Source organism: Oryzias latipes, chromosome 3 (assembly GCF_053564925.1).
Source record: "Oryzias latipes strain Hd-rR chromosome 3, Olatipes_Hd-rR_3.1".
In the NCBI taxonomy this organism is placed as follows: Eukaryota; Metazoa; Chordata; class Actinopteri; order Beloniformes; family Adrianichthyidae; genus Oryzias; species Oryzias latipes.
Genome location: NC_136239.1, coordinates 1,902,913 through 1,928,394, shown reverse-complemented (window position 1 = coordinate 1,928,394; position 25,482 = coordinate 1,902,913). Strand labels below are relative to the sequence as shown.

The 25,482-nt window shown below is 52.7% G+C and overlaps 1 protein-coding gene and 36 non-coding genes across 37 annotated transcripts in view; all 37 read right to left on the bottom strand.

Annotated features, from left to right (window-relative positions):
• Window positions 1–25,482, bottom strand: part of LOC144990914 (uncharacterized) — a 236,496-nt gene that overhangs the window by 127,394 nt on the left and 83,620 nt on the right. The gene's annotated exons all lie outside the window — the stretch shown is intronic.
• LOC144991355 (5S ribosomal RNA) lies at window positions 555–673 on the bottom strand. Its single transcript, XR_013655338.1, has one exon. It is a non-coding gene; the product is annotated as a 5S ribosomal RNA (ribosomal RNA).
• LOC144991354 (5S ribosomal RNA) lies at window positions 1,259–1,377 on the bottom strand. Its single transcript, XR_013655337.1, has one exon. It is a non-coding gene; the product is annotated as a 5S ribosomal RNA (ribosomal RNA).
• LOC144991353 (5S ribosomal RNA) lies at window positions 1,937–2,055 on the bottom strand. Its single transcript, XR_013655336.1, has one exon. It is a non-coding gene; the product is annotated as a 5S ribosomal RNA (ribosomal RNA).
• LOC144991352 (5S ribosomal RNA) lies at window positions 2,656–2,774 on the bottom strand. The gene has a single exon (XR_013655335.1). It is a non-coding gene; the product is annotated as a 5S ribosomal RNA (ribosomal RNA).
• Window positions 3,376–3,494, bottom strand: LOC144991351 (5S ribosomal RNA). Its single transcript, XR_013655334.1, has one exon. It is a non-coding gene; the product is annotated as a 5S ribosomal RNA (ribosomal RNA).
• On the bottom strand, window positions 4,054–4,172 carry LOC144991350 (5S ribosomal RNA). The gene has a single exon (XR_013655333.1). It is a non-coding gene; the product is annotated as a 5S ribosomal RNA (ribosomal RNA).
• On the bottom strand, window positions 4,773–4,891 carry LOC144991349 (5S ribosomal RNA). Its single transcript, XR_013655332.1, has one exon. It is a non-coding gene; the product is annotated as a 5S ribosomal RNA (ribosomal RNA).
• On the bottom strand, window positions 5,492–5,610 carry LOC144991348 (5S ribosomal RNA). Its single transcript, XR_013655331.1, has one exon. It is a non-coding gene; the product is annotated as a 5S ribosomal RNA (ribosomal RNA).
• On the bottom strand, window positions 6,211–6,329 carry LOC144991346 (5S ribosomal RNA). The gene has a single exon (XR_013655329.1). It is a non-coding gene; the product is annotated as a 5S ribosomal RNA (ribosomal RNA).
• Window positions 6,889–7,007, bottom strand: LOC144991345 (5S ribosomal RNA). The gene has a single exon (XR_013655328.1). It is a non-coding gene; the product is annotated as a 5S ribosomal RNA (ribosomal RNA).
• On the bottom strand, window positions 7,593–7,711 carry LOC144991344 (5S ribosomal RNA). Its single transcript, XR_013655327.1, has one exon. It is a non-coding gene; the product is annotated as a 5S ribosomal RNA (ribosomal RNA).
• On the bottom strand, window positions 8,271–8,389 carry LOC144991343 (5S ribosomal RNA). Its single transcript, XR_013655326.1, has one exon. It is a non-coding gene; the product is annotated as a 5S ribosomal RNA (ribosomal RNA).
• Window positions 8,975–9,093, bottom strand: LOC144991342 (5S ribosomal RNA). The gene has a single exon (XR_013655325.1). It is a non-coding gene; the product is annotated as a 5S ribosomal RNA (ribosomal RNA).
• Window positions 9,653–9,771, bottom strand: LOC144991341 (5S ribosomal RNA). The gene has a single exon (XR_013655324.1). It is a non-coding gene; the product is annotated as a 5S ribosomal RNA (ribosomal RNA).
• Window positions 10,372–10,490, bottom strand: LOC144991340 (5S ribosomal RNA). The gene has a single exon (XR_013655323.1). It is a non-coding gene; the product is annotated as a 5S ribosomal RNA (ribosomal RNA).
• LOC144991339 (5S ribosomal RNA) lies at window positions 11,072–11,190 on the bottom strand. The gene has a single exon (XR_013655322.1). It is a non-coding gene; the product is annotated as a 5S ribosomal RNA (ribosomal RNA).
• LOC144991338 (5S ribosomal RNA) lies at window positions 11,750–11,868 on the bottom strand. Its single transcript, XR_013655321.1, has one exon. It is a non-coding gene; the product is annotated as a 5S ribosomal RNA (ribosomal RNA).
• On the bottom strand, window positions 12,469–12,587 carry LOC144991337 (5S ribosomal RNA). Its single transcript, XR_013655320.1, has one exon. It is a non-coding gene; the product is annotated as a 5S ribosomal RNA (ribosomal RNA).
• LOC144991335 (5S ribosomal RNA) lies at window positions 13,188–13,306 on the bottom strand. Its single transcript, XR_013655318.1, has one exon. It is a non-coding gene; the product is annotated as a 5S ribosomal RNA (ribosomal RNA).
• Window positions 13,912–14,030, bottom strand: LOC144991334 (5S ribosomal RNA). Its single transcript, XR_013655317.1, has one exon. It is a non-coding gene; the product is annotated as a 5S ribosomal RNA (ribosomal RNA).
• On the bottom strand, window positions 14,590–14,708 carry LOC144991333 (5S ribosomal RNA). Its single transcript, XR_013655316.1, has one exon. It is a non-coding gene; the product is annotated as a 5S ribosomal RNA (ribosomal RNA).
• On the bottom strand, window positions 15,294–15,412 carry LOC144991332 (5S ribosomal RNA). The gene has a single exon (XR_013655315.1). It is a non-coding gene; the product is annotated as a 5S ribosomal RNA (ribosomal RNA).
• On the bottom strand, window positions 15,972–16,090 carry LOC144991331 (5S ribosomal RNA). Its single transcript, XR_013655314.1, has one exon. It is a non-coding gene; the product is annotated as a 5S ribosomal RNA (ribosomal RNA).
• On the bottom strand, window positions 16,691–16,809 carry LOC144991330 (5S ribosomal RNA). The gene has a single exon (XR_013655313.1). It is a non-coding gene; the product is annotated as a 5S ribosomal RNA (ribosomal RNA).
• LOC144991329 (5S ribosomal RNA) lies at window positions 17,411–17,529 on the bottom strand. The gene has a single exon (XR_013655312.1). It is a non-coding gene; the product is annotated as a 5S ribosomal RNA (ribosomal RNA).
• LOC144991328 (5S ribosomal RNA) lies at window positions 18,089–18,207 on the bottom strand. Its single transcript, XR_013655311.1, has one exon. It is a non-coding gene; the product is annotated as a 5S ribosomal RNA (ribosomal RNA).
• LOC144991327 (5S ribosomal RNA) lies at window positions 18,808–18,926 on the bottom strand. The gene has a single exon (XR_013655310.1). It is a non-coding gene; the product is annotated as a 5S ribosomal RNA (ribosomal RNA).
• Window positions 19,486–19,604, bottom strand: LOC144991326 (5S ribosomal RNA). Its single transcript, XR_013655309.1, has one exon. It is a non-coding gene; the product is annotated as a 5S ribosomal RNA (ribosomal RNA).
• LOC144991325 (5S ribosomal RNA) lies at window positions 20,205–20,323 on the bottom strand. Its single transcript, XR_013655308.1, has one exon. It is a non-coding gene; the product is annotated as a 5S ribosomal RNA (ribosomal RNA).
• LOC144991324 (5S ribosomal RNA) lies at window positions 20,929–21,047 on the bottom strand. Its single transcript, XR_013655307.1, has one exon. It is a non-coding gene; the product is annotated as a 5S ribosomal RNA (ribosomal RNA).
• LOC144991323 (5S ribosomal RNA) lies at window positions 21,643–21,761 on the bottom strand. The gene has a single exon (XR_013655306.1). It is a non-coding gene; the product is annotated as a 5S ribosomal RNA (ribosomal RNA).
• LOC144991322 (5S ribosomal RNA) lies at window positions 22,321–22,439 on the bottom strand. The gene has a single exon (XR_013655305.1). It is a non-coding gene; the product is annotated as a 5S ribosomal RNA (ribosomal RNA).
• On the bottom strand, window positions 23,035–23,153 carry LOC144991321 (5S ribosomal RNA). Its single transcript, XR_013655304.1, has one exon. It is a non-coding gene; the product is annotated as a 5S ribosomal RNA (ribosomal RNA).
• Window positions 23,713–23,831, bottom strand: LOC144991320 (5S ribosomal RNA). The gene has a single exon (XR_013655303.1). It is a non-coding gene; the product is annotated as a 5S ribosomal RNA (ribosomal RNA).
• LOC144991319 (5S ribosomal RNA) lies at window positions 24,447–24,565 on the bottom strand. Its single transcript, XR_013655302.1, has one exon. It is a non-coding gene; the product is annotated as a 5S ribosomal RNA (ribosomal RNA).
• On the bottom strand, window positions 25,125–25,243 carry LOC144991318 (5S ribosomal RNA). Its single transcript, XR_013655301.1, has one exon. It is a non-coding gene; the product is annotated as a 5S ribosomal RNA (ribosomal RNA).

The following is a 25,482-nucleotide window of genomic DNA, read 5'->3' as shown; positions in this document are numbered from 1 at the left end:
GTTGTGTGGAGCAGAGCCCTTTAAGCGCTGCGTGCGCCACACTCCAGCCTGCTCCCAGCACCCCCTTCACCCACTCACTCTGTGGCGCTGATTGGTGCACCTGCTGAGCGGACACACCCACCTGCAGCCAAAACGGTGACCTTTCACCCCAGCAGGTGCGTCAAAGAGGCCTTGGATGCGCACACACACACCTGCGCGGCCTCGTCACCCAGACTGCAGCGTTTCTAGAGGGTGCAGGCTTGTGCATTTGCACCTCGGTGCTGACTGCTCTGAAGCTCGCTCAAGAGTTTGGAAGAAGCCCGGACGGTCATGTCAGAGAAAAAAAAAAAAAAAAAGAAAAAGAAAAGAAGAGAAAAGAAAAGAAAAGAAAAGCTGTGTGTTTGATTTCCTGGCAAGTGCGCTCTCTGGTGGCCGTATGTGTCACAGAAGGGTCGTGTCAGAGAGAAAAAAGAGGAAGACACATTTGCACGACAAGGAAACCAAAGTACCCAAACCCGTGTGTGTGTGTGAGAGTGATTTTCCTTCTCTTTGGTGGATGCCAGCAAAAGCGGGAAAACTTACAGCACCTGGTATTCCCAGGCGGTCTCCCATCCAAGTACTAACCAGGCCCGACCCTGCTTAGCTTCCGAGATCGGACGAGATCGGGCGTGTTCAGGGTGGTATGGCCGTAAGCGAAGGGTTGTGTGGAGCAGAGCCCTTTAAGCGCTGCGTGCGCCACACTCCAGCCTGCTCCCAGCACCCCCTTCACCCACTCACTCTGTGGCGCTGATTGGTGCACCTGCTGAGCGGACACACCCACCTGCAGCCAAAACGGTGACCTTTCACCACGGCAGGTGCGTCAAAGAGGCCTTGGATGCGCACACACACACCTGCGCGGCCTCGTCACCCAGACTGCAGCGTTTCTAGAGGGTGCAGGCTTGTGCATTGCACCTCGGTGCTTACTGCTCTGAAGCTCGCTCAAGAGTTTGGAAGAAGCCCGGACGGTCATGTCAGAGAAAAAAAAAAAAAAGAAAAAGAAAAGAAAAGAAAAGAAAAGAAAAGAAAAGAAAAGAAAAGAAAAGAAAAGAAACCCAAAGCTGTGTGTTGGATTTCCTGGCAAGTGCGCTCTCTGGTGGCCGTATGTGTCACAGAAGGGTCGTGTCAGAGAGAAAAAAGAGGAAGACACATTTGCACGACAAGGAAACCAAAGTACCCAAACCCGTGTGTGTGTGTGAGAGTGATTTTCCTTCTCTTTGGTGGATGCCAGCAAAAGCGGGAAAACTTACAGCACCTGGTATTCCCAGGCGGTCTCCCATCCAAGTACTAACCAGGCCCGACCCTGCTTAGCTTCCGAGATCGGACGAGATCGGGCGTGTTCAGGGTGGTATGGCCGTAAGCGAAGGGTTGTGTGGAGCAGAGCCCTTTAAGCGCTGCGTGCGCCACACTCCAGCCTGCTCCCAGCACCCCCTTCACCCACTCACTCTGTGGCGCTGATTGGTGCACCTGCTGAGCGGACACACCCACCTGCAGCCAAAACGGTGACCTTTCACCCCAGCAGGTGCGTCAAAGAGGCCTTGGATGCGCACACACACACCTGCGCGGCCTCGTCACCCAGACTGCAGCGTTTCTAGAGGGTGCAGGCTTGTGCATTTGCACCTCGGTGCTGACTGCTCTGAAGCTCGCTCAAGAGTTTGGAAGAAGCCCGGACGGTCATGTCAGAGAAAAAAAAAAAAAAAAAGAAAAAGAAAAGAAGAGAAAAGAAAAGAAAAGAAAAGCTGTGTGTTTGATTTCCTGGCAAGTGCGCTCTCTGGTGGCCGTATGTGTCACAGAAGGGTCGTGTCAGAGAGAAAAAAGAGGAAGACACATTTGCACGACAAGGAAACCAAAGTACCCAAACCCGTGTGTGTGTGTGAGAGTGATTTTCCTTCTCTTTGGTGGATGCCAGCAAAAGCGGGAAAACTTACAGCACCTGGTATTCCCAGGCGGTCTCCCATCCAAGTACTAACCAGGCCCGACCCTGCTTAGCTTCCGAGATCGGACGAGATCGGGCGTGTTCAGGGTGGTATGGCCGTAAGCGAAGGGTTGTGTGGAGCAGAGCCCTTTAAGCGCTGCGTGCGCCACACTCCAGCCTGCTCCCAGCACCCCCTTCACCCACTCACTCTGTGGCGCTGATTGGTGCACCTGCTGAGCGGACACACCCACCTGCAGCCAAAACGGTGACCTTTCACCACGGCAGGTGCGTCAAAGAGGCCTTGGATGCGCACACACACACCTGCGCGGCCTCGTCACCCAGACTGCAGCGTTTCTAGAGGGTGCAGGCTTGTGCATTGCACCTCGGTGCTTACTGCTCTGAAGCTCGCTCAAGAGTTTGGAAGAAGCCCGGACGGTCATGTCAGAGAAAAAAAAAAAAAAGAAAAAGAAAAGAAAAGAAAAGAAAAGAAAAGAAAAGAAAAGAAAAGAAAAGAAAAGAAAAGAAAAGAAAAGAAACCCAAAGCTGTGTGTTGGATTTCCTGGCAAGTGCGCTCTCTGGTGGCCGTATGTGTCACAGAAGGGTCGTGTCAGAGAGAAAAAAGAGGAAGACACATTTGCACGACAAGGAAACCAAAGTACCCAAACCCGTGTGTGTGTGTGAGAGTGATTTTCCTTCTCTTTGGTGGATGCCAGCAAAAGCGGGAAAACTTACAGCACCTGGTATTCCCAGGCGGTCTCCCATCCAAGTACTAACCAGGCCCGACCCTGCTTAGCTTCCGAGATCGGACGAGATCGGGCGTGTTCAGGGTGGTATGGCCGTAAGCGAAGGGTTGTGTGGAGCAGAGCCCTTTAAGCGCTGCGTGCGCCACACTCCAGCCTGCTCCCAGCACCCCCTTCACCCACTCACTCTGTGGCGCTGATTGGTGCACCTGCTGAGCGGACACACCCACCTGCAGCCAAAACGGTGACCTTTCACCCCAGCAGGTGCGTCAAAGAGGCCTTGGATGCGCACACACACACCTGCGCGGCCTCGTCACCCAGACTGCAGCGTTTCTAGAGGGTGCAGGCTTGTGCATTTGCACCTCGGTGCTGACTGCTCTGAAGCTCGCTCAAGAGTTTGGAAGAAGCCCGGACGGTCATGTCAGAGAAAAAAAAAAAAAAGAAAAAGAAAAGAAAAGAAAAGAAAAGAAAAGAAAAGAAAAGAAAAGAAAAGAAAAGAAAAGAAAAGAAAAGAAACCCAAAGCTGTGTGTTGGATTTCCTGGCAAGTGCGCTCTCTGGTGGCCGTATGTGTCACAGAAGGGTCGTGTCAGAGAGAAAAAAGAGGAAGACACATTTGCACGACAAGGAAACCAAAGTACCCAAACCCGTGTGTGTGTGTGAGAGTGATTTTCCTTCTCTTTGGTGGATGCCAGCAAAAGCGGGAAAACTTACAGCACCTGGTATTCCCAGGCGGTCTCCCATCCAAGTACTAACCAGGCCCGACCCTGCTTAGCTTCCGAGATCGGACGAGATCGGGCGTGTTCAGGGTGGTATGGCCGTAAGCGAAGGGTTGTGTGGAGCAGAGCCCTTTAAGCGCTGCGTGCGCCACACTCCAGCCTGCTCCCAGCACCCCCTTCACCCACTCACTCTGTGGCGCTGATTGGTGCACCTGCTGAGCGGACACACCCACCTGCAGCCAAAACGGTGACCTTTCACCCCAGCAGGTGCGTCAAAGAGGCCTTGGATGCGCACACACACACCTGCGCGGCCTCGTCACCCAGACTGCAGCGTTTCTAGAGGGTGCAGGCTTGTGCATTTGCACCTCGGTGCTGACTGCTCTGAAGCTCGCTCAAGAGTTTGGAAGAAGCCCGGACGGTCATGTCAGAGAAAAAAAAAAAAAAAAAGAAAAAGAAAAGAAGAGAAAAGAAAAGAAAAGAAAAGCTGTGTGTTTGATTTCCTGGCAAGTGCGCTCTCTGGTGGCCGTATGTGTCACAGAAGGGTCGTGTCAGAGAGAAAAAAGAGGAAGACACATTTGCACGACAAGGAAACCAAAGTACCCAAACCCGTGTGTGTGTGTGAGAGTGATTTTCCTTCTCTTTGGTGGATGCCAGCAAAAGCGGGAAAACTTACAGCACCTGGTATTCCCAGGCGGTCTCCCATCCAAGTACTAACCAGGCCCGACCCTGCTTAGCTTCCGAGATCGGACGAGATCGGGCGTGTTCAGGGTGGTATGGCCGTAAGCGAAGGGTTGTGTGGAGCAGAGCCCTTTAAGCGCTGCGTGCGCCACACTCCAGCCTGCTCCCAGCACCCCCTTCACCCACTCACTCTGTGGCGCTGATTGGTGCACCTGCTGAGCGGACACACCCACCTGCAGCCAAAACGGTGACCTTTCACCACGGCAGGTGCGTCAAAGAGGCCTTGGATGCGCACACACACACCTGCGCGGCCTCGTCACCCAGACTGCAGCGTTTCTAGAGGGTGCAGGCTTGTGCATTGCACCTCGGTGCTTACTGCTCTGAAGCTCGCTCAAGAGTTTGGAAGAAGCCCGGACGGTCATGTCAGAGAAAAAAAAAAAAAAGAAAAAGAAAAGAAAAGAAAAGAAAAGAAAAGAAAAGAAAAGAAAAGAAAAGAAAAGAAAAGAAAAGAAAAGAAACCCAAAGCTGTGTGTTGGATTTCCTGGCAAGTGCGCTCTCTGGTGGCCGTATGTGTCACAGAAGGGTCGTGTCAGAGAGAAAAAAGAGGAAGACACATTTGCACGACAAGGAAACCAAAGTACCCAAACCCGTGTGTGTGTGTGAGAGTGATTTTCCTTCTCTTTGGTGGATGCCAGCAAAAGCGGGAAAACTTACAGCACCTGGTATTCCCAGGCGGTCTCCCATCCAAGTACTAACCAGGCCCGACCCTGCTTAGCTTCCGAGATCGGACGAGATCGGGCGTGTTCAGGGTGGTATGGCCGTAAGCGAAGGGTTGTGTGGAGCAGAGCCCTTTAAGCGCTGCGTGCGCCACACTCCAGCCTGCTCCCAGCACCCCCTTCACCCACTCACTCTGTGGCGCTGATTGGTGCACCTGCTGAGCGGACACACCCACCTGCAGCCAAAACGGTGACCTTTCACCACGGCAGGTGCGTCAAAGAGGCCTTGGATGCGCACACACACACCTGCGCGGCCTCGTCACCCAGACTGCAGCGTTTCTAGAGGGTGCAGGCTTGTGCATTGCACCTCGGTGCTTACTGCTCTGAAGCTCGCTCAAGAGTTTGGAAGAAGCCCGGACGGTCATGTCAGAGAAAAAAAAAAAAAAGAAAAAGAAAAGAAAAGAAAAGAAAAGAAAAGAAAAGAAAAGAAAAGAAAAGAAAAGAAAAGAAAAGAAAAGAAACCCAAAGCTGTGTGTTGGATTTCCTGGCAAGTGCGCTCTCTGGTGGCCGTATGTGTCACAGAAGGGTCGTGTCAGAGAGAAAAAAGAGGAAGACACATTTGCACGACAAGGAAACCAAAGTACCCAAACCCGTGTGTGTGTGTGAGAGTGATTTTCCTTCTCTTTGGTGGATGCCAGCAAAAGCGGGAAAACTTACAGCACCTGGTATTCCCAGGCGGTCTCCCATCCAAGTACTAACCAGGCCCGACCCTGCTTAGCTTCCGAGATCGGACGAGATCGGGCGTGTTCAGGGTGGTATGGCCGTAAGCGAAGGGTTGTGTGGAGCAGAGCCCTTTAAGCGCTGCGTGCGCCACACTCCAGCCTGCTCCCAGCACCCCCTTCACCCACTCACTCTGTGGCGCTGATTGGTGCACCTGCTGAGCGGACACACCCACCTGCAGCCAAAACGGTGACCTTTCACCACGGCAGGTGCGTCAAAGAGGCCTTGGATGCGCACACACACACCTGCGCGGCCTCGTCACCCAGACTGCAGCGTTTCTAGAGGGTGCAGGCTTGTGCATTGCACCTCGGTGCTTACTGCTCTGAAGCTCGCTCAAGAGTTTGGAAGAAGCCCGGACGGTCATGTCAGAGAAAAAAAAAAAAAAGAAAAAGAAAAGAAAAGAAAAGAAAAGAAAAGAAAAGAAAAGAAAAGAAAAGAAAAGAAAAGAAAAGAAAAGAAACCCAAAGCTGTGTGTTGGATTTCCTGGCAAGTGCGCTCTCTGGTGGCCGTATGTGTCACAGAAGGGTCGTGTCAGAGAGAAAAAAGAGGAAGACACATTTGCACGACAAGGAAACCAAAGTACCCAAACCCGTGTGTGTGTGTGAGAGTGATTTTCCTTCTCTTTGGTGGATGCCAGCAAAAGCGGGAAAACTTACAGCACCTGGTATTCCCAGGCGGTCTCCCATCCAAGTACTAACCAGGCCCGACCCTGCTTAGCTTCCGAGATCGGACGAGATCGGGCGTGTTCAGGGTGGTATGGCCGTAAGCGAAGGGTTGTGTGGAGCAGAGCCCTTTAAGCGCTGCGTGCGCCACACTCCAGCCTGCTCCCAGCACCCCCTTCACCCACTCACTCTGTGGCGCTGATTGGTGCACCTGCTGAGCGGACACACCCACCTGCAGCCAAAACGGTGACCTTTCACCCCAGCAGGTGCGTCAAAGAGGCCTTGGATGCGCACACACACACCTGCGCGGCCTCGTCACCCAGACTGCAGCGTTTCTAGAGGGTGCAGGCTTGTGCATTTGCACCTCGGTGCTGACTGCTCTGAAGCTCGCTCAAGAGTTTGGAAGAAGCCCGGACGGTCATGTCAGAGAAAAAAAAAAAAAAAAAGAAAAAGAAAAGAAGAGAAAAGAAAAGAAAAGAAAAGCTGTGTGTTTGATTTCCTGGCAAGTGCGCTCTCTGGTGGCCGTATGTGTCACAGAAGGGTCGTGTCAGAGAGAAAAAAGAGGAAGACACATTTGCACGACAAGGAAACCAAAGTACCCAAACCCGTGTGTGTGTGTGAGAGTGATTTTCCTTCTCTTTGGTGGATGCCAGCAAAAGCGGGAAAACTTACAGCACCTGGTATTCCCAGGCGGTCTCCCATCCAAGTACTAACCAGGCCCGACCCTGCTTAGCTTCCGAGATCGGACGAGATCGGGCGTGTTCAGGGTGGTATGGCCGTAAGCGAAGGGTTGTGTGGAGCAGAGCCCTTTAAGCGCTGCGTGCGCCACACTCCAGCCTGCTCCCAGCACCCCCTTCACCCACTCACTCTGTGGCGCTGATTGGTGCACCTGCTGAGCGGACACACCCACCTGCAGCCAAAACGGTGACCTTTCACCACGGCAGGTGCGTCAAAGAGGCCTTGGATGCGCACACACACACCTGCGCGGCCTCGTCACCCAGACTGCAGCGTTTCTAGAGGGTGCAGGCTTGTGCATTGCACCTCGGTGCTTACTGCTCTGAAGCTCGCTCAAGAGTTTGGAAGAAGCCCGGACGGTCATGTCAGAGAAAAAAAAAAAAAAGAAAAAGAAAAGAAAAGAAAAGAAAAGAAAAGAAAAGAAAAGAAAAGAAAAGAAAAGAAACCCAAAGCTGTGTGTTGGATTTCCTGGCAAGTGCGCTCTCTGGTGGCCGTATGTGTCACAGAAGGGTCGTGTCAGAGAGAAAAAAGAGGAAGACACATTTGCACGACAAGGAAACCAAAGTACCCAAACCCGTGTGTGTGTGTGAGAGTGATTTTCCTTCTCTTTGGTGGATGCCAGCAAAAGCGGGAAAACTTACAGCACCTGGTATTCCCAGGCGGTCTCCCATCCAAGTACTAACCAGGCCCGACCCTGCTTAGCTTCCGAGATCGGACGAGATCGGGCGTGTTCAGGGTGGTATGGCCGTAAGCGAAGGGTTGTGTGGAGCAGAGCCCTTTAAGCGCTGCGTGCGCCACACTCCAGCCTGCTCCCAGCACCCCCTTCACCCACTCACTCTGTGGCGCTGATTGGTGCACCTGCTGAGCGGACACACCCACCTGCAGCCAAAACGGTGACCTTTCACCCCAGCAGGTGCGTCAAAGAGGCCTTGGATGCGCACACACACACCTGCGCGGCCTCGTCACCCAGACTGCAGCGTTTCTAGAGGGTGCAGGCTTGTGCATTTGCACCTCGGTGCTGACTGCTCTGAAGCTCGCTCAAGAGTTTGGAAGAAGCCCGGACGGTCATGTCAGAGAAAAAAAAAAAAAAAAAGAAAAAGAAAAGAAGAGAAAAGAAAAGAAAAGAAAAGCTGTGTGTTTGATTTCCTGGCAAGTGCGCTCTCTGGTGGCCGTATGTGTCACAGAAGGGTCGTGTCAGAGAGAAAAAAGAGGAAGACACATTTGCACGACAAGGAAACCAAAGTACCCAAACCCGTGTGTGTGTGTGAGAGTGATTTTCCTTCTCTTTGGTGGATGCCAGCAAAAGCGGGAAAACTTACAGCACCTGGTATTCCCAGGCGGTCTCCCATCCAAGTACTAACCAGGCCCGACCCTGCTTAGCTTCCGAGATCGGACGAGATCGGGCGTGTTCAGGGTGGTATGGCCGTAAGCGAAGGGTTGTGTGGAGCAGAGCCCTTTAAGCGCTGCGTGCGCCACACTCCAGCCTGCTCCCAGCACCCCCTTCACCCACTCACTCTGTGGCGCTGATTGGTGCACCTGCTGAGCGGACACACCCACCTGCAGCCAAAACGGTGACCTTTCACCACGGCAGGTGCGTCAAAGAGGCCTTGGATGCGCACACACACACCTGCGCGGCCTCGTCACCCAGACTGCAGCGTTTCTAGAGGGTGCAGGCTTGTGCATTGCACCTCGGTGCTTACTGCTCTGAAGCTCGCTCAAGAGTTTGGAAGAAGCCCGGACGGTCATGTCAGAGAAAAAAAAAAAAAAGAAAAAGAAAAGAAAAGAAAAGAAAAGAAAAGAAAAGAAAAGAAAAGAAAAGAAAAGAAACCCAAAGCTGTGTGTTGGATTTCCTGGCAAGTGCGCTCTCTGGTGGCCGTATGTGTCACAGAAGGGTCGTGTCAGAGAGAAAAAAGAGGAAGACACATTTGCACGACAAGGAAACCAAAGTACCCAAACCCGTGTGTGTGTGTGAGAGTGATTTTCCTTCTCTTTGGTGGATGCCAGCAAAAGCGGGAAAACTTACAGCACCTGGTATTCCCAGGCGGTCTCCCATCCAAGTACTAACCAGGCCCGACCCTGCTTAGCTTCCGAGATCGGACGAGATCGGGCGTGTTCAGGGTGGTATGGCCGTAAGCGAAGGGTTGTGTGGAGCAGAGCCCTTTAAGCGCTGCGTGCGCCACACTCCAGCCTGCTCCCAGCACCCCCTTCACCCACTCACTCTGTGGCGCTGATTGGTGCACCTGCTGAGCGGACACACCCACCTGCAGCCAAAACGGTGACCTTTCACCCCAGCAGGTGCGTCAAAGAGGCCTTGGATGCGCACACACACACCTGCGCGGCCTCGTCACCCAGACTGCAGCGTTTCTAGAGGGTGCAGGCTTGTGCATTTGCACCTCGGTGCTGACTGCTCTGAAGCTCGCTCAAGAGTTTGGAAGAAGCCCGGACGGTCATGTCAGAGAAAAAAAAAAAAAAAAAGAAAAAGAAAAGAAGAGAAAAGAAAAGAAAAGAAAAGCTGTGTGTTTGATTTCCTGGCAAGTGCGCTCTCTGGTGGCCGTATGTGTCACAGAAGGGTCGTGTCAGAGAGAAAAAAGAGGAAGACACATTTGCACGACAAGGAAACCAAAGTACCCAAACCCGTGTGTGTGTGTGAGAGTGATTTTCCTTCTCTTTGGTGGATGCCAGCAAAAGCGGGAAAACTTACAGCACCTGGTATTCCCAGGCGGTCTCCCATCCAAGTACTAACCAGGCCCGACCCTGCTTAGCTTCCGAGATCGGACGAGATCGGGCGTGTTCAGGGTGGTATGGCCGTAAGCGAAGGGTTGTGTGGAGCAGAGCCCTTTAAGCGCTGCGTGCGCCACACTCCAGCCTGCTCCCAGCACCCCCTTCACCCACTCACTCTGTGGCGCTGATTGGTGCACCTGCTGAGCGGACACACCCACCTGCAGCCAAAACGGTGACCTTTCACCACGGCAGGTGCGTCAAAGAGGCCTTGGATGCGCACACACACACCTGCGCGGCCTCGTCACCCAGACTGCAGCGTTTCTAGAGGGTGCAGGCTTGTGCATTGCACCTCGGTGCTTACTGCTCTGAAGCTCGCTCAAGAGTTTGGAAGAAGCCCGGACGGTCATGTCAGAGAAAAAAAAAAAAAAGAAAAAGAAAAGAAAAGAAAAGAAAAGAAAAGAAAAGAAAAGAAAAGAAAAGAAAAGAAAAGAAAAGAAAAGAAACCCAAAGCTGTGTGTTGGATTTCCTGGCAAGTGCGCTCTCTGGTGGCCGTATGTGTCACAGAAGGGTCGTGTCAGAGAGAAAAAAGAGGAAGACACATTTGCACGACAAGGAAACCAAAGTACCCAAACCCGTGTGTGTGTGTGAGAGTGATTTTCCTTCTCTTTGGTGGATGCCAGCAAAAGCGGGAAAACTTACAGCACCTGGTATTCCCAGGCGGTCTCCCATCCAAGTACTAACCAGGCCCGACCCTGCTTAGCTTCCGAGATCGGACGAGATCGGGCGTGTTCAGGGTGGTATGGCCGTAAGCGAAGGGTTGTGTGGAGCAGAGCCCTTTAAGCGCTGCGTGCGCCACACTCCAGCCTGCTCCCAGCACCCCCTTCACCCACTCACTCTGTGGCGCTGATTGGTGCACCTGCTGAGCGGACACACCCACCTGCAGCCAAAACGGTGACCTTTCACCCCAGCAGGTGCGTCAAAGAGGCCTTGGATGCGCACACACACACCTGCGCGGCCTCGTCACCCAGACTGCAGCGTTTCTAGAGGGTGCAGGCTTGTGCATTTGCACCTCGGTGCTGACTGCTCTGAAGCTCGCTCAAGAGTTTGGAAGAAGCCCGGACGGTCATGTCAGAGAAAAAAAAAAAAAAGAAAAAGAAAAGAAAAGAAAAGAAAAGAAAAGAAAAGAAAAGAAAAGAAAAGAAACCCAAAGCTGTGTGTTGGATTTCCTGGCAAGTGCGCTCTCTGGTGGCCGTATGTGTCACAGAAGGGTCGTGTCAGAGAGAAAAAAGAGGAAGACACATTTGCACGACAAGGAAACCAAAGTACCCAAACCCGTGTGTGTGTGTGAGAGTGATTTTCCTTCTCTTTGGTGGATGCCAGCAAAAGCGGGAAAACTTACAGCACCTGGTATTCCCAGGCGGTCTCCCATCCAAGTACTAACCAGGCCCGACCCTGCTTAGCTTCCGAGATCGGACGAGATCGGGCGTGTTCAGGGTGGTATGGCCGTAAGCGAAGGGTTGTGTGGAGCAGAGCCCTTTAAGCGCTGCGTGCGCCACACTCCAGCCTGCTCCCAGCACCCCCTTCACCCACTCACTCTGTGGCGCTGATTGGTGCACCTGCTGAGCGGACACACCCACCTGCAGCCAAAACGGTGACCTTTCACCCCAGCAGGTGCGTCAAAGAGGCCTTGGATGCGCACACACACACCTGCGCGGCCTCGTCACCCAGACTGCAGCGTTTCTAGAGGGTGCAGGCTTGTGCATTTGCACCTCGGTGCTGACTGCTCTGAAGCTCGCTCAAGAGTTTGGAAGAAGCCCGGACGGTCATGTCAGAGAAAAAAAAAAAAAAAAAGAAAAAGAAAAGAAGAGAAAAGAAAAGAAAAGAAAAGCTGTGTGTTTGATTTCCTGGCAAGTGCGCTCTCTGGTGGCCGTATGTGTCACAGAAGGGTCGTGTCAGAGAGAAAAAAGAGGAAGACACATTTGCACGACAAGGAAACCAAAGTACCCAAACCCGTGTGTGTGTGTGAGAGTGATTTTCCTTCTCTTTGGTGGATGCCAGCAAAAGCGGGAAAACTTACAGCACCTGGTATTCCCAGGCGGTCTCCCATCCAAGTACTAACCAGGCCCGACCCTGCTTAGCTTCCGAGATCGGACGAGATCGGGCGTGTTCAGGGTGGTATGGCCGTAAGCGAAGGGTTGTGTGGAGCAGAGCCCTTTAAGCGCTGCGTGCGCCACACTCCAGCCTGCTCCCAGCACCCCCTTCACCCACTCACTCTGTGGCGCTGATTGGTGCACCTGCTGAGCGGACACACCCACCTGCAGCCAAAACGGTGACCTTTCACCACGGCAGGTGCGTCAAAGAGGCCTTGGATGCGCACACACACACCTGCGCGGCCTCGTCACCCAGACTGCAGCGTTTCTAGAGGGTGCAGGCTTGTGCATTGCACCTCGGTGCTTACTGCTCTGAAGCTCGCTCAAGAGTTTGGAAGAAGCCCGGACGGTCATGTCAGAGAAAAAAAAAAAAAAGAAAAAGAAAAGAAAAGAAAAGAAAAGAAAAGAAAAGAAAAGAAAAGAAAAGAAAAGAAAAGAAAAGAAAAGAAACCCAAAGCTGTGTGTTGGATTTCCTGGCAAGTGCGCTCTCTGGTGGCCGTATGTGTCACAGAAGGGTCGTGTCAGAGAGAAAAAAGAGGAAGACACATTTGCACGACAAGGAAACCAAAGTACCCAAACCCGTGTGTGTGTGTGAGAGTGATTTTCCTTCTCTTTGGTGGATGCCAGCAAAAGCGGGAAAACTTACAGCACCTGGTATTCCCAGGCGGTCTCCCATCCAAGTACTAACCAGGCCCGACCCTGCTTAGCTTCCGAGATCGGACGAGATCGGGCGTGTTCAGGGTGGTATGGCCGTAAGCGAAGGGTTGTGTGGAGCAGAGCCCTTTAAGCGCTGCGTGCGCCACACTCCAGCCTGCTCCCAGCACCCCCTTCACCCACTCACTCTGTGGCGCTGATTGGTGCACCTGCTGAGCGGACACACCCACCTGCAGCCAAAACGGTGACCTTTCACCACGGCAGGTGCGTCAAAGAGGCCTTGGATGCGCACACACACACCTGCGCGGCCTCGTCACCCAGACTGCAGCGTTTCTAGAGGGTGCAGGCTTGTGCATTGCACCTCGGTGCTTACTGCTCTGAAGCTCGCTCAAGAGTTTGGAAGAAGCCCGGACGGTCATGTCAGAGAAAAAAAAAAAAAAGAAAAAGAAAAGAAAAGAAAAGAAAAGAAAAGAAAAGAAAAGAAAAGAAAAGAAAAGAAAAGAAAAGAAAAGAAACCCAAAGCTGTGTGTTGGATTTCCTGGCAAGTGCGCTCTCTGGTGGCCGTATGTGTCACAGAAGGGTCGTGTCAGAGAGAAAAAAGAGGAAGACACATTTGCACGACAAGGAAACCAAAGTACCCAAACCCGTGTGTGTGTGTGAGAGTGATTTTCCTTCTCTTTGGTGGATGCCAGCAAAAGCGGGAAAACTTACAGCACCTGGTATTCCCAGGCGGTCTCCCATCCAAGTACTAACCAGGCCCGACCCTGCTTAGCTTCCGAGATCGGACGAGATCGGGCGTGTTCAGGGTGGTATGGCCGTAAGCGAAGGGTTGTGTGGAGCAGAGCCCTTTAAGCGCTGCGTGCGCCACACTCCAGCCTGCTCCCAGCACCCCCTTCACCCACTCACTCTGTGGCGCTGATTGGTGCACCTGCTGAGCGGACACACCCACCTGCAGCCAAAACGGTGACCTTTCACCACGGCAGGTGCGTCAAAGAGGCCTTGGATGCGCACACACACACCTGCGCGGCCTCGTCACCCAGACTGCAGCGTTTCTAGAGGGTGCAGGCTTGTGCATTGCACCTCGGTGCTTACTGCTCTGAAGCTCGCTCAAGAGTTTGGAAGAAGCCCGGACGGTCATGTCAGAGAAAAAAAAAAAAAAGAAAAAGAAAAGAAAAGAAAAGAAAAGAAAAGAAAAGAAAAGAAAAGAAAAGAAAAGAAAAGAAAAGAAAAGAAAAGAAACCCAAAGCTGTGTGTTGGATTTCCTGGCAAGTGCGCTCTCTGGTGGCCGTATGTGTCACAGAAGGGTCGTGTCAGAGAGAAAAAAGAGGAAGACACATTTGCACGACAAGGAAACCAAAGTACCCAAACCCGTGTGTGTGTGTGAGAGTGATTTTCCTTCTCTTTGGTGGATGCCAGCAAAAGCGGGAAAACTTACAGCACCTGGTATTCCCAGGCGGTCTCCCATCCAAGTACTAACCAGGCCCGACCCTGCTTAGCTTCCGAGATCGGACGAGATCGGGCGTGTTCAGGGTGGTATGGCCGTAAGCGAAGGGTTGTGTGGAGCAGAGCCCTTTAAGCGCTGCGTGCGCCACACTCCAGCCTGCTCCCAGCACCCCCTTCACCCACTCACTCTGTGGCGCTGATTGGTGCACCTGCTGAGCGGACACACCCACCTGCAGCCAAAACGGTGACCTTTCACCCCAGCAGGTGCGTCAAAGAGGCCTTGGATGCGCACACACACACCTGCGCGGCCTCGTCACCCAGACTGCAGCGTTTCTAGAGGGTGCAGGCTTGTGCATTTGCACCTCGGTGCTGACTGCTCTGAAGCTCGCTCAAGAGTTTGGAAGAAGCCCGGACGGTCATGTCAGAGAAAAAAAAAAAAAAAAAGAAAAAGAAAAGAAGAGAAAAGAAAAGAAAAGAAAAGCTGTGTGTTTGATTTCCTGGCAAGTGCGCTCTCTGGTGGCCGTATGTGTCACAGAAGGGTCGTGTCAGAGAGAAAAAAGAGGAAGACACATTTGCACGACAAGGAAACCAAAGTACCCAAACCCGTGTGTGTGTGTGAGAGTGATTTTCCTTCTCTTTGGTGGATGCCAGCAAAAGCGGGAAAACTTACAGCACCTGGTATTCCCAGGCGGTCTCCCATCCAAGTACTAACCAGGCCCGACCCTGCTTAGCTTCCGAGATCGGACGAGATCGGGCGTGTTCAGGGTGGTATGGCCGTAAGCGAAGGGTTGTGTGGAGCAGAGCCCTTTAAGCGCTGCGTGCGCCACACTCCAGCCTGCTCCCAGCACCCCCTTCACCCACTCACTCTGTGGCGCTGATTGGTGCACCTGCTGAGCGGACACACCCACCTGCAGCCAAAACGGTGACCTTTCACCACGGCAGGTGCGTCAAAGAGGCCTTGGATGCGCACACACACACCTGCGCGGCCTCGTCACCCAGACTGCAGCGTTTCTAGAGGGTGCAGGCTTGTGCATTGCACCTCGGTGCTTACTGCTCTGAAGCTCGCTCAAGAGTTTGGAAGAAGCCCGGACGGTCATGTCAGAGAAAAAAAAAAAAAAGAAAAAGAAAAGAAAAGAAAAGAAAAGAAAAGAAAAGAAAAGAAAAGAAAAGAAAAGAAACCCAAAGCTGTGTGTTGGATTTCCTGGCAAGTGCGCTCTCTGGTGGCCGTATGTGTCACAGAAGGGTCGTGTCAGAGAGAAAAAAGAGGAAGACACATTTGCACGACAAGGAAACCAAAGTACCCAAACCCGTGTGTGTGTGTGAGAGTGATTTTCCTTCTCTTTGGTGGATGCCAGCAAAAGCGGGAAAACTTACAGCACCTGGTATTCCCAGGCGGTCTCCCATCCAAGTACTAACCAGGCCCGACCCTGCTTAGCTTCCGAGATCGGACGAGATCGGGCGTGTTCAGGGTGGTATGGCCGTAAGCGAAGGGTTGTGTGGAGCAGAGCCCTTTAAGCGCTGCGTGCGCCACACTCCAGCCTGCTCCCAGCACCCCCTTCACCCACTCACTCTGTGGCGCTGATTGGTGCACCTGCTGAGCGGACACACCCACCTGCAGCCAAAACGGTGACCTTTCACCCCAGCAGGTGCGTCAAAGAGGCCTTGGATGCGCACACACACACCTGCGCGGCCTCGTCACCCAGACTGCAGCGTTTCTAGAGGGTGCAGGCTTGTGCATTTGCACCTCGGTGCTGACTGCTCTGAAGCTCGCTCAAGAGTTTGGAAGAAGCCCGGACGGTCATGTCAGAGAAAAAAAAAAAAAAAAAGAAAAAGAAAAGAAGAGAAAAGAAAAGAAAAGAAAAGCTGTGTGTTTGATTTCCTGGCAAGTGCGCTCTCTGGTGGCCGTATGTGTCACAGAAGGGTCGTGTCAGAGAGAAAAAAGAGGAAGACACATTTGCACGACAAGGAAACCAAAGTACCCAAACCCGTGTGTGTGTGTGAGAGTGATTTTCCTTCTCTTTGGTGGATGCCAGCAAAAGCGGGAAAACTTACAGCACCTGGTATTCCCAGGCGGTCTCCCATCCAAGTACTAACCAGGCCCGACCCTGCTTAGCTTCCGAGATCGGACGAGATCGGGCGTGTTCAGGGTGGTATGGCCGTAAGCGAAGGGTTGTGTGGAGCAGAGCCCTTTAAGCGCTGCGTGCGCCACACTCCAGCCTGCTCCCAGCACCCCCTTCACCCACTCACTCTGTGGCGCTGATTGGTGCACCTGCTGAGCGGACACACCCACCTGCAGCCAAAACGGTGACCTTTCACCACGGCAGGTGCGTCAAAGAGGCCTTGGATGCGCACACACACACCTGCGCGGCCTCGTCACCCAGACTGCAGCGTTTCTAGAGGGTGCAGGCTTGTGCATTGCACCTCGGTGCTTACTGCTCTGAAGCTCGCTCAAGAGTTTGGAAGAAGCCCGGACGGTCATGTCAGAGAAAAAAAAAAAAAAGAAAAAGAAAAGAAAAGAAAAGAAAAGAAAAGAAAAGAAAAGAAAAGAAAAGAAAAGAAAAGAAAAGAAAAGAAACCCAAAGCTGTGTGTTGGATTTCCTGGCAAGTGCGCTCTCTGGTGGCCGTATGTGTCACAGAAGGGTCGTGTCAGAGAGAAAAAAGAGGAAGACACATTTGCACGACAAGGAAACCAAAGTACCCAAACCCGTGTGTGTGTGTGAGAGTGATTTTCCTTCTCTTTGGTGGATGCCAGCAAAAGCGGGAAAACTTACAGCACCTGGTATTCCCAGGCGGTCTCCCATCCAAGTACTAACCAGGCCCGACCCTGCTTAGCTTCCGAGATCGGACGAGATCGGGCGTGTTCAGGGTGGTATGGCCGTAAGCGAAGGGTTGTGTGGAGCAGAGCCCTTTAAGCGCTGCGTGCGCCACACTCCAGCCTGCTCCCAGCACCCCCTTCACCCACTCACTCTGTGGCGCTGATTGGTGCACCTGCTGAGCGGACACACCCACCTGCAGCCAAAACGGTGACCTTTCACCCCAGCAGGTGCGTCAAAGAGGCCTTGGATGCGCACACACACACCTGCGCGGCCTCGTCACCCAGACTGCAGCGTTTCTAGAGGGTGCAGGCTTGTGCATTTGCACCTCGGTGCTGACTGCTCTGAAGCTCGCTCAAGAGTTTGGAAGAAGCCCGGACGGTCATGTCAGAGAAAAAAAAAAAAAAGAAAAAGAAAAGAAAAGAAAAGAAAAGAAAAGAAAAGAAAAGAAAAGAAAAGAAAAGAAAAGAAAAGAAAAGAAACCCAAAGCTGTGTGTTGGATTTCCTGGCAAGTGCGCTCTCTGGTGGCCGTATGTGTCACAGAAGGGTCGTGTCAGAGAGAAAAAAGAGGAAGACACATTTGCACGACAAGGAAACCAAAGTACCCAAACCCGTGTGTGTGTGTGAGAGTGATTTTCCTTCTCTTTGGTGGATGCCAGCAAAAGCGGGAAAACTTACAGCACCTGGTATTCCCAGGCGGTCTCCCATCCAAGTACTAACCAGGCCCGACCCTGCTTAGCTTCCGAGATCGGACGAGATCGGGCGTGTTCAGGGTGGTATGGCCGTAAGCGAAGGGTTGTGTGGAGCAGAGCCCTTTAAGCGCTGCGTGCGCCACACTCCAGCCTGCTCCCAGCACCCCCTTCACCCACTCACTCTGTGGCGCTGATTGGTGCACCTGCTGAGCGGACACACCCACCTGCAGCCAAAACGGTGACCTTTCACCCCAGCAGGTGCGTCAAAGAGGCCTTGGATGCGCACACACACACCTGCGCGGCCTCGTCACCCAGACTGCAGCGTTTCTAGAGGGTGCAGGCTTGTGCATTTGCACCTCGGTGCTGACTGCTCTGAAGCTCGCTCAAGAGTTTGGAAGAAGCCCGGACGGTCATGTCAGAGAAAAAAAAAAAAAAAAAGAAAAAGAAAAGAAGAGAAAAGAAAAGAAAAGAAAAGCTGTGTGTTTGATTTCCTGGCAAGTGCGCTCTCTGGTGGCCGTATGTGTCACAGAAGGGTCGTGTCAGAGAGAAAAAAGAGGAAGACACATTTGCACGACAAGGAAACCAAAGTACCCAAACCCGTGTGTGTGTGTGAGAGTGATTTTCCTTCTCTTTGGTGGATGCCAGCAAAAGCGGGAAAACTTACAGCACCTGGTATTCCCAGGCGGTCTCCCATCCAAGTACTAACCAGGCCCGACCCTGCTTAGCTTCCGAGATCGGACGAGATCGGGCGTGTTCAGGGTGGTATGGCCGTAAGCGAAGGGTTGTGTGGAGCAGAGCCCTTTAAGCGCTGCGTGCGCCACACTCCAGCCTGCTCCCAGCACCCCCTTCACCCACTCACTCTGTGGCGCTGATTGGTGCACCTGCTGAGCGGACACACCCACCTGCAGCCAAAACGGTGACCTTTCACCACGGCAGGTGCGTCAAAGAGGCCTTGGATGCGCACACACACACCTGCGCGGCCTCGTCACCCAGACTGCAGCGTTTCTAGAGGGTGCAGGCTTGTGCATTGCACCTCGGTGCTTACTGCTCTGAAGCTCGCTCAAGAGTTTGGAAGAAGCCCGGACGGTCATGTCAGAGAAAAAAAAAAAAAAGAAAAAGAAAAGAAAAGAAAAGAAAAGAAAAGAAAAGAAAAGAAAAGAAAAGAAAAGAAAAGAAAAGAAAAGAAACCCAAAGCTGTGTGTTGGATTTCCTGGCAAGTGCGCTCTCTGGTGGCCGTATGTGTCACAGAAGGGTCGTGTCAGAGAGAAAAAAGAGGAAGACACATTTGCACGACAAGGAAACCAAAGTACCCAAACCCGTGTGTGTGTGTGAGAGTGATTTTCCTTCTCTTTGGTGGATGCCAGCAAAAGCGGGAAAACTTACAGCACCTGGTATTCCCAGGCGGTCTCCCATCCAAGTACTAACCAGGCCCGACCCTGCTTAGCTTCCGAGATCGGACGAGATCGGGCGTGTTCAGGGTGGTATGGCCGTAAGCGAAGGGTTGTGTGGAGCAGAGCCCTTTAAGCGCTGCGTGCGCCACACTCCAGCCTGCTCCCAGCACCCCCTTCACCCACTCACTCTGTGGCGCTGATTGGTGCACCTGCTGAGCGGACACACCCACCTGCAGCCAAAACGGTGACCTTTCACCCCAGCAGGTGCGTCAAAGAGGCCTTGGATGCGCACACACACACCTGCGCGGCCTCGTCACCCAGACTGCAGCGTTTCTAGAGGGTGCAGGCTTGTGCATTTGCACCTCGGTGCTGACTGCTCTGAAGCTCGCTCAAGAGTTTGGAAGAAGCCCGGACGGTCATGTCAGAGAAAAAAAAAAAAAAAAAGAAAAAGAAAAGAAGAGAAAAGAAAAGAAAAGAAAAGCTGTGTGTTTGATTTCCTGGCAAGTGCGCTCTCTGGTGGCCGTATGTGTCACAGAAGGGTCGTGTCAGAGAGAAAAAAGAGGAAGACACATTTGCACGACAAGGAAACCAAAGTACCCAAACCCGTGTGTGTGTGTGAGAGTGATTTTCCTTCTCTTTGGTGGATGCCAGCAAAAGCGGGAAAACTTACAGCACCTGGTATTCCCAGGCGGTCTCCCATCCAAGTACTAACCAGGCCCGACCCTGCTTAGCTTCCGAGATCGGACGAGATCGGGCGTGTTCAGGGTGGTATGGCCGTAAGCGAAGGGTTGTGTGGAGCAGAGCCCTTTAAGCGCTGCGTGCGCCACACTCCAGCCTGCTCCCAGCACCCCCTTCACCCACTCACTCTGTGGCGCTGATTGGTGCACCTGCTGAGCGGACACACCCACCTGCAGCCAAAACGGTGACCTTTCACCACGGCAGGTGCGTCAAAGAGGCCTTGGATGCGCACACACACACCTGCGCGGCCTCGTCACCCAGACTGCAGCGTTTCTAGAGGGTGCAGGCTTGTGCATTGCACCTCGGTGCTTACTGCTCTGAAGCTCGCTCAAGAGTTTGGAAGAAGCCCGGACGGTCATGTCAGAGAAAAAAAAAAAAAAGAAAAAGAAAAGAAAAGAAAAGAAAAGAAAAGAAAAGAAAAGAAAAGAAAAGAAAAGAAAAGAAAAGAAAAGAAACCCAAAGCTGTGTGTTGGATTTCCTGGCAAGTGCGCTCTCTGGTGGCCGTATGTGTCACAGAAGGGTCGTGTCAGAGAGAAAAAAGAGGAAGACACATTTGCACGACAAGGAAACCAAAGTACCCAAACCCGTGTGTGTGTGTGAGAGTGATTTTCCTTCTCTTTGGTGGATGCCAGCAAAAGCGGGAAAACTTACAGCACCTGGTATTCCCAGGCGGTCTCCCATCCAAGTACTAACCAGGCCCGACCCTGCTTAGCTTCCGAGATCGGACGAGATCGGGCGTGTTCAGGGTGGTATGGCCGTAAGCGAAGGGTTGTGTGGAGCAGAGCCCTTTAAGCGCTGCGTGCGCCACACTCCAGCCTGCTCCCAGCACCCCCTTCACCCACTCACTCTGTGGCGCTGATTGGTGCACCTGCTGAGCGGACACACCCACCTGCAGCCAAAACGGTGACCTTTCACCACGGCAGGTGCGTCAAAGAGGCCTTGGATGCGCACACACACACCTGCGCGGCCTCGTCACCCAGACTGCAGCGTTTCTAGAGGGTGCAGGCTTGTGCATTGCACCTCGGTGCTTACTGCTCTGAAGCTCGCTCAAGAGTTTGGAAGAAGCCCGGACGGTCATGTCAGAGAAAAAAAAAAAAAAGAAAAAGAAAAGAAAAGAAAAGAAAAGAAAAGAAAAGAAAAGAAAAGAAAAGAAAAGAAAAGAAAAGAAAAGAAAAGAAACCCAAAGCTGTGTGTTGGATTTCCTGGCAAGTGCGCTCTCTGGTGGCCGTATGTGTCACAGAAGGGTCGTGTCAGAGAGAAAAAAGAGGAAGACACATTTGCACGACAAGGAAACCAAAGTACCCAAACCCGTGTGTGTGTGTGAGAGTGATTTTCCTTCTCTTTGGTGGATGCCAGCAAAAGCGGGAAAACTTACAGCACCTGGTATTCCCAGGCGGTCTCCCATCCAAGTACTAACCAGGCCCGACCCTGCTTAGCTTCCGAGATCGGACGAGATCGGGCGTGTTCAGGGTGGTATGGCCGTAAGCGAAGGGTTGTGTGGAGCAGAGCCCTTTAAGCGCTGCGTGCGCCACACTCCAGCCTGCTCCCAGCACCCCCTTCACCCACTCACTCTGTGGCGCTGATTGGTGCACCTGCTGAGCGGACACACCCACCTGCAGCCAAAACGGTGACCTTTCACCACGGCAGGTGCGTCAAAGAGGCCTTGGATGCGCACACACACACCTGCGCGGCCTCGTCACCCAGACTGCAGCGTTTCTAGAGGGTGCAGGCTTGTGCATTGCACCTCGGTGCTTACTGCTCTGAAGCTCGCTCAAGAGTTTGGAAGAAGCCCGGACGGTCATGTCAGAGAAAAAAAAAAAAAAGAAAAAGAAAAGAAAAGAAAAGAAAAGAAAAGAAAAGAAAAGAAAAGAAAAGAAAAGAAAAGAAAAGAAACCCAAAGCTGTGTGTTGGATTTCCTGGCAAGTGCGCTCTCTGGTGGCCGTATGTGTCACAGAAGGGTCGTGTCAGAGAGAAAAAAGAGGAAGACACATTTGCACGACAAGGAAACCAAAGTACCCAAACCCGTGTGTGTGTGTGAGAGTGATTTTCCTTCTCTTTGGTGGATGCCAGCAAAAGCGGGAAAACTTACAGCACCTGGTATTCCCAGGCGGTCTCCCATCCAAGTACTAACCAGGCCCGACCCTGCTTAGCTTCCGAGATCGGACGAGATCGGGCGTGTTCAGGGTGGTATGGCCGTAAGCGAAGGGTTGTGTGGAGCAGAGCCCTTTAAGCGCTGCGTGCGCCACACTCCAGCCTGCTCCCAGCACCCCCTTCACCCACTCACTCTGTGGCGCTGATTGGTGCACCTGCTGAGCGGACACACCCACCTGCAGCCAAAACGGTGACCTTTCACCCCAGCAGGTGCGTCAAAGAGGCCTTGGATGCGCACACACACACCTGCGCGGCCTCGTCACCCAGACTGCAGCGTTTCTAGAGGGTGCAGGCTTGTGCATTTGCACCTCGGTGCTGACTGCTCTGAAGCTCGCTCAAGAGTTTGGAAGAAGCCCGGACGGTCATGTCAGAGAAAAAAAAAAAAAAAAAGAAAAAGAAAAGAAGAGAAAAGAAAAGAAAAGAAAAGCTGTGTGTTTGATTTCCTGGCAAGTGCGCTCTCTGGTGGCCGTATGTGTCACAGAAGGGTCGTGTCAGAGAGAAAAAAGAGGAAGACACATTTGCACGACAAGGAAACCAAAGTACCCAAACCCGTGTGTGTGTGTGAGAGTGATTTTCCTTCTCTTTGGTGGATGCCAGCAAAAGCGGGAAAACTTACAGCACCTGGTATTCCCAGGCGGTCTCCCATCCAAGTACTAACCAGGCCCGACCCTGCTTAGCTTCCGAGATCGGACGAGATCGGGCGTGTTCAGGGTGGTATGGCCGTAAGCGAAGGGTTGTGTGGAGCAGAGCCCTTTAAGCGCTGCGTGCGCCACACTCCAGCCTGCTCCCAGCACCCCCTTCACCCACTCACTCTGTGGCGCTGATTGGTGCACCTGCTGAGCGGACACACCCACCTGCAGCCAAAACGGTGACCTTTCACCACGGCAGGTGCGTCAAAGAGGCCTTGGATGCGCACACACACACCTGCGCGGCCTCGTCACCCAGACTGCAGCGTTTCTAGAGGGTGCAGGCTTGTGCATTGCACCTCGGTGCTTACTGCTCTGAAGCTCGCTCAAGAGTTTGGAAGAAGCCCGGACGGTCATGTCAGAGAAAAAAAAAAAAAAGAAAAAGAAAAGAAAAGAAAAGAAAAGAAAAGAAAAGAAAAGAAAAGAAAAGAAAAGAAAAGAAAAGAAACCCAAAGCTGTGTGTTGGATTTCCTGGCAAGTGCGCTCTCTGGTGGCCGTATGTGTCACAGAAGGGTCGTGTCAGAGAGAAAAAAGAGGAAGACACATTTGCACGACAAGGAAACCAAAGTACCCAAACCCGTGTGTGTGTGTGAGAGTGATTTTCCTTCTCTTTGGTGGATGCCAGCAAAAGCGGGAAAACTTACAGCACCTGGTATTCCCAGGCGGTCTCCCATCCAAGTACTAACCAGGCCCGACCCTGCTTAGCTTCCGAGATCGGACGAGATCGGGCGTGTTCAGGGTGGTATGGCCGTAAGCGAAGGGTTGTGTGGAGCAGAGCCCTTTAAGCGCTGCGTGCGCCACACTCCAGCCTGCTCCCAGCACCCCCTTCACCCACTCACTCTGTGGCGCTGATTGGTGCACCTGCTGAGCGGACACACCCACCTGCAGCCAAAACGGTGACCTTTCACCCCAGCAGGTGCGTCAAAGAGGCCTTGGATGCGCACACACACACCTGCGCGGCCTCGTCACCCAGACTGCAGCGTTTCTAGAGGGTGCAGGCTTGTGCATTTGCACCTCGGTGCTGACTGCTCTGAAGCTCGCTCAAGAGTTTGGAAGAAGCCCGGACGGTCATGTCAGAGAAAAAAAAAAAAAAAAAGAAAAAGAAAAGAAGAGAAAAGAAAAGAAAAGAAAAGCTGTGTGTTTGATTTCCTGGCAAGTGCGCTCTCTGGTGGCCGTATGTGTCACAGAAGGGTCGTGTCAGAGAGAAAAAAGAGGAAGACACATTTGCACGACAAGGAAACCAAAGTACCCAAACCCGTGTGTGTGTGTGAGAGTGATTTTCCTTCTCTTTGGTGGATGCCAGCAAAAGCGGGAAAACTTACAGCACCTGGTATTCCCAGGCGGTCTCCCATCCAAGTACTAACCAGGCCCGACCCTGCTTAGCTTCCGAGATCGGACGAGATCGGGCGTGTTCAGGGTGGTATGGCCGTAAGCGAAGGGTTGTGTGGAGCAGAGCCCTTTAAGCGCTGCGTGCGCCACACTCCAGCCTGCTCCCAGCACCCCCTTCACCCACTCACTCTGTGGCGCTGATTGGTGCACCTGCTGAGCGGACACACCCACCTGCAGCCAAAACGGTGACCTTTCACCACGGCAGGTGCGTCAAAGAGGCCTTGGATGCGCACACACACACCTGCGCGGCCTCGTCACCCAGACTGCAGCGTTTCTAGAGGGTGCAGGCTTGTGCATTGCACCTCGGTGCTTACTGCTCTGAAGCTCGCTCAAGAGTTTGGAAGAAGCCCGGACGGTCATGTCAGAGAAAAAAAAAAAAAAGAAAAAGAAAAGAAAAGAAAAGAAAAGAAAAGAAAAGAAAAGAAAAGAAAAGAAAAGAAAAGAAAAGAAAAGAAAAGAAAAGAAAAGAAACCCAAAGCTGTGTGTTGGATTTCCTGGCAAGTGCGCTCTCTGGTGGCCGTATGTGTCACAGAAGGGTCGTGTCAGAGAGAAAAAAGAGGAAGACACATTTGCACGACAAGGAAACCAAAGTACCCAAACCCGTGTGTGTGTGTGAGAGTGATTTTCCTTCTCTTTGGTGGATGCCAGCAAAAGCGGGAAAACTTACAGCACCTGGTATTCCCAGGCGGTCTCCCATCCAAGTACTAACCAGGCCCGACCCTGCTTAGCTTCCGAGATCGGACGAGATCGGGCGTGTTCAGGGTGGTATGGCCGTAAGCGAAGGGTTGTGTGGAGCAGAGCCCTTTAAGCGCTGCGTGCGCCACACTCCAGCCTGCTCCCAGCACCCCCTTCACCCACTCACTCTGTGGCGCTGATTGGTGCACCTGCTGAGCGGACACACCCACCTGCAGCCAAAACGGTGACCTTTCACCCCAGCAGGTGCGTCAAAGAGGCCTTGGATGCGCACACACACACCTGCGCGGCCTCGTCACCCAGACTGCAGCGTTTCTAGAGGGTGCAGGCTTGTGCATTTGCACCTCGGTGCTGACTGCTCTGAAGCTCGCTCAAGAGTTTGGAAGAAGCCCGGACGGTCATGTCAGAGAAAAAAAAAAAAAAAAAGAAAAAGAAAAGAAGAGAAAAGAAAAGAAAAGAAAAGCTGTGTGTTTGATTTCCTGGCAAGTGCGCTCTCTGGTGGCCGTATGTGTCACAGAAGGGTCGTGTCAGAGAGAAAAAAGAGGAAGACACATTTGCACGACAAGGAAACCAAAGTACCCAAACCCGTGTGTGTGTGTGAGAGTGATTTTCCTTCTCTTTGGTGGATGCCAGCAAAAGCGGGAAAACTTACAGCACCTGGTATTCCCAGGCGGTCTCCCATCCAAGTACTAACCAGGCCCGACCCTGCTTAGCTTCCGAGATCGGACGAGATCGGGCGTGTTCAGGGTGGTATGGCCGTAAGCGAAGGGTTGTGTGGAGCAGAGCCCTTTAAGCGCTGCGTGCGCCACACTCCAGCCTGCTCCCAGCACCCCCTTCACCCACTCACTCTGTGGCGCTGATTGGTGCACCTGCTGAGCGGACACACCCACCTGCAGCCAAAACGGTGACCTTTCACCACGGCAGGTGCGTCAAAGAGGCCTTGGATGCGCACACACACACCTGCGCGGCCTCGTCACCCAGACTGCAGCGTTTCTAGAGGGTG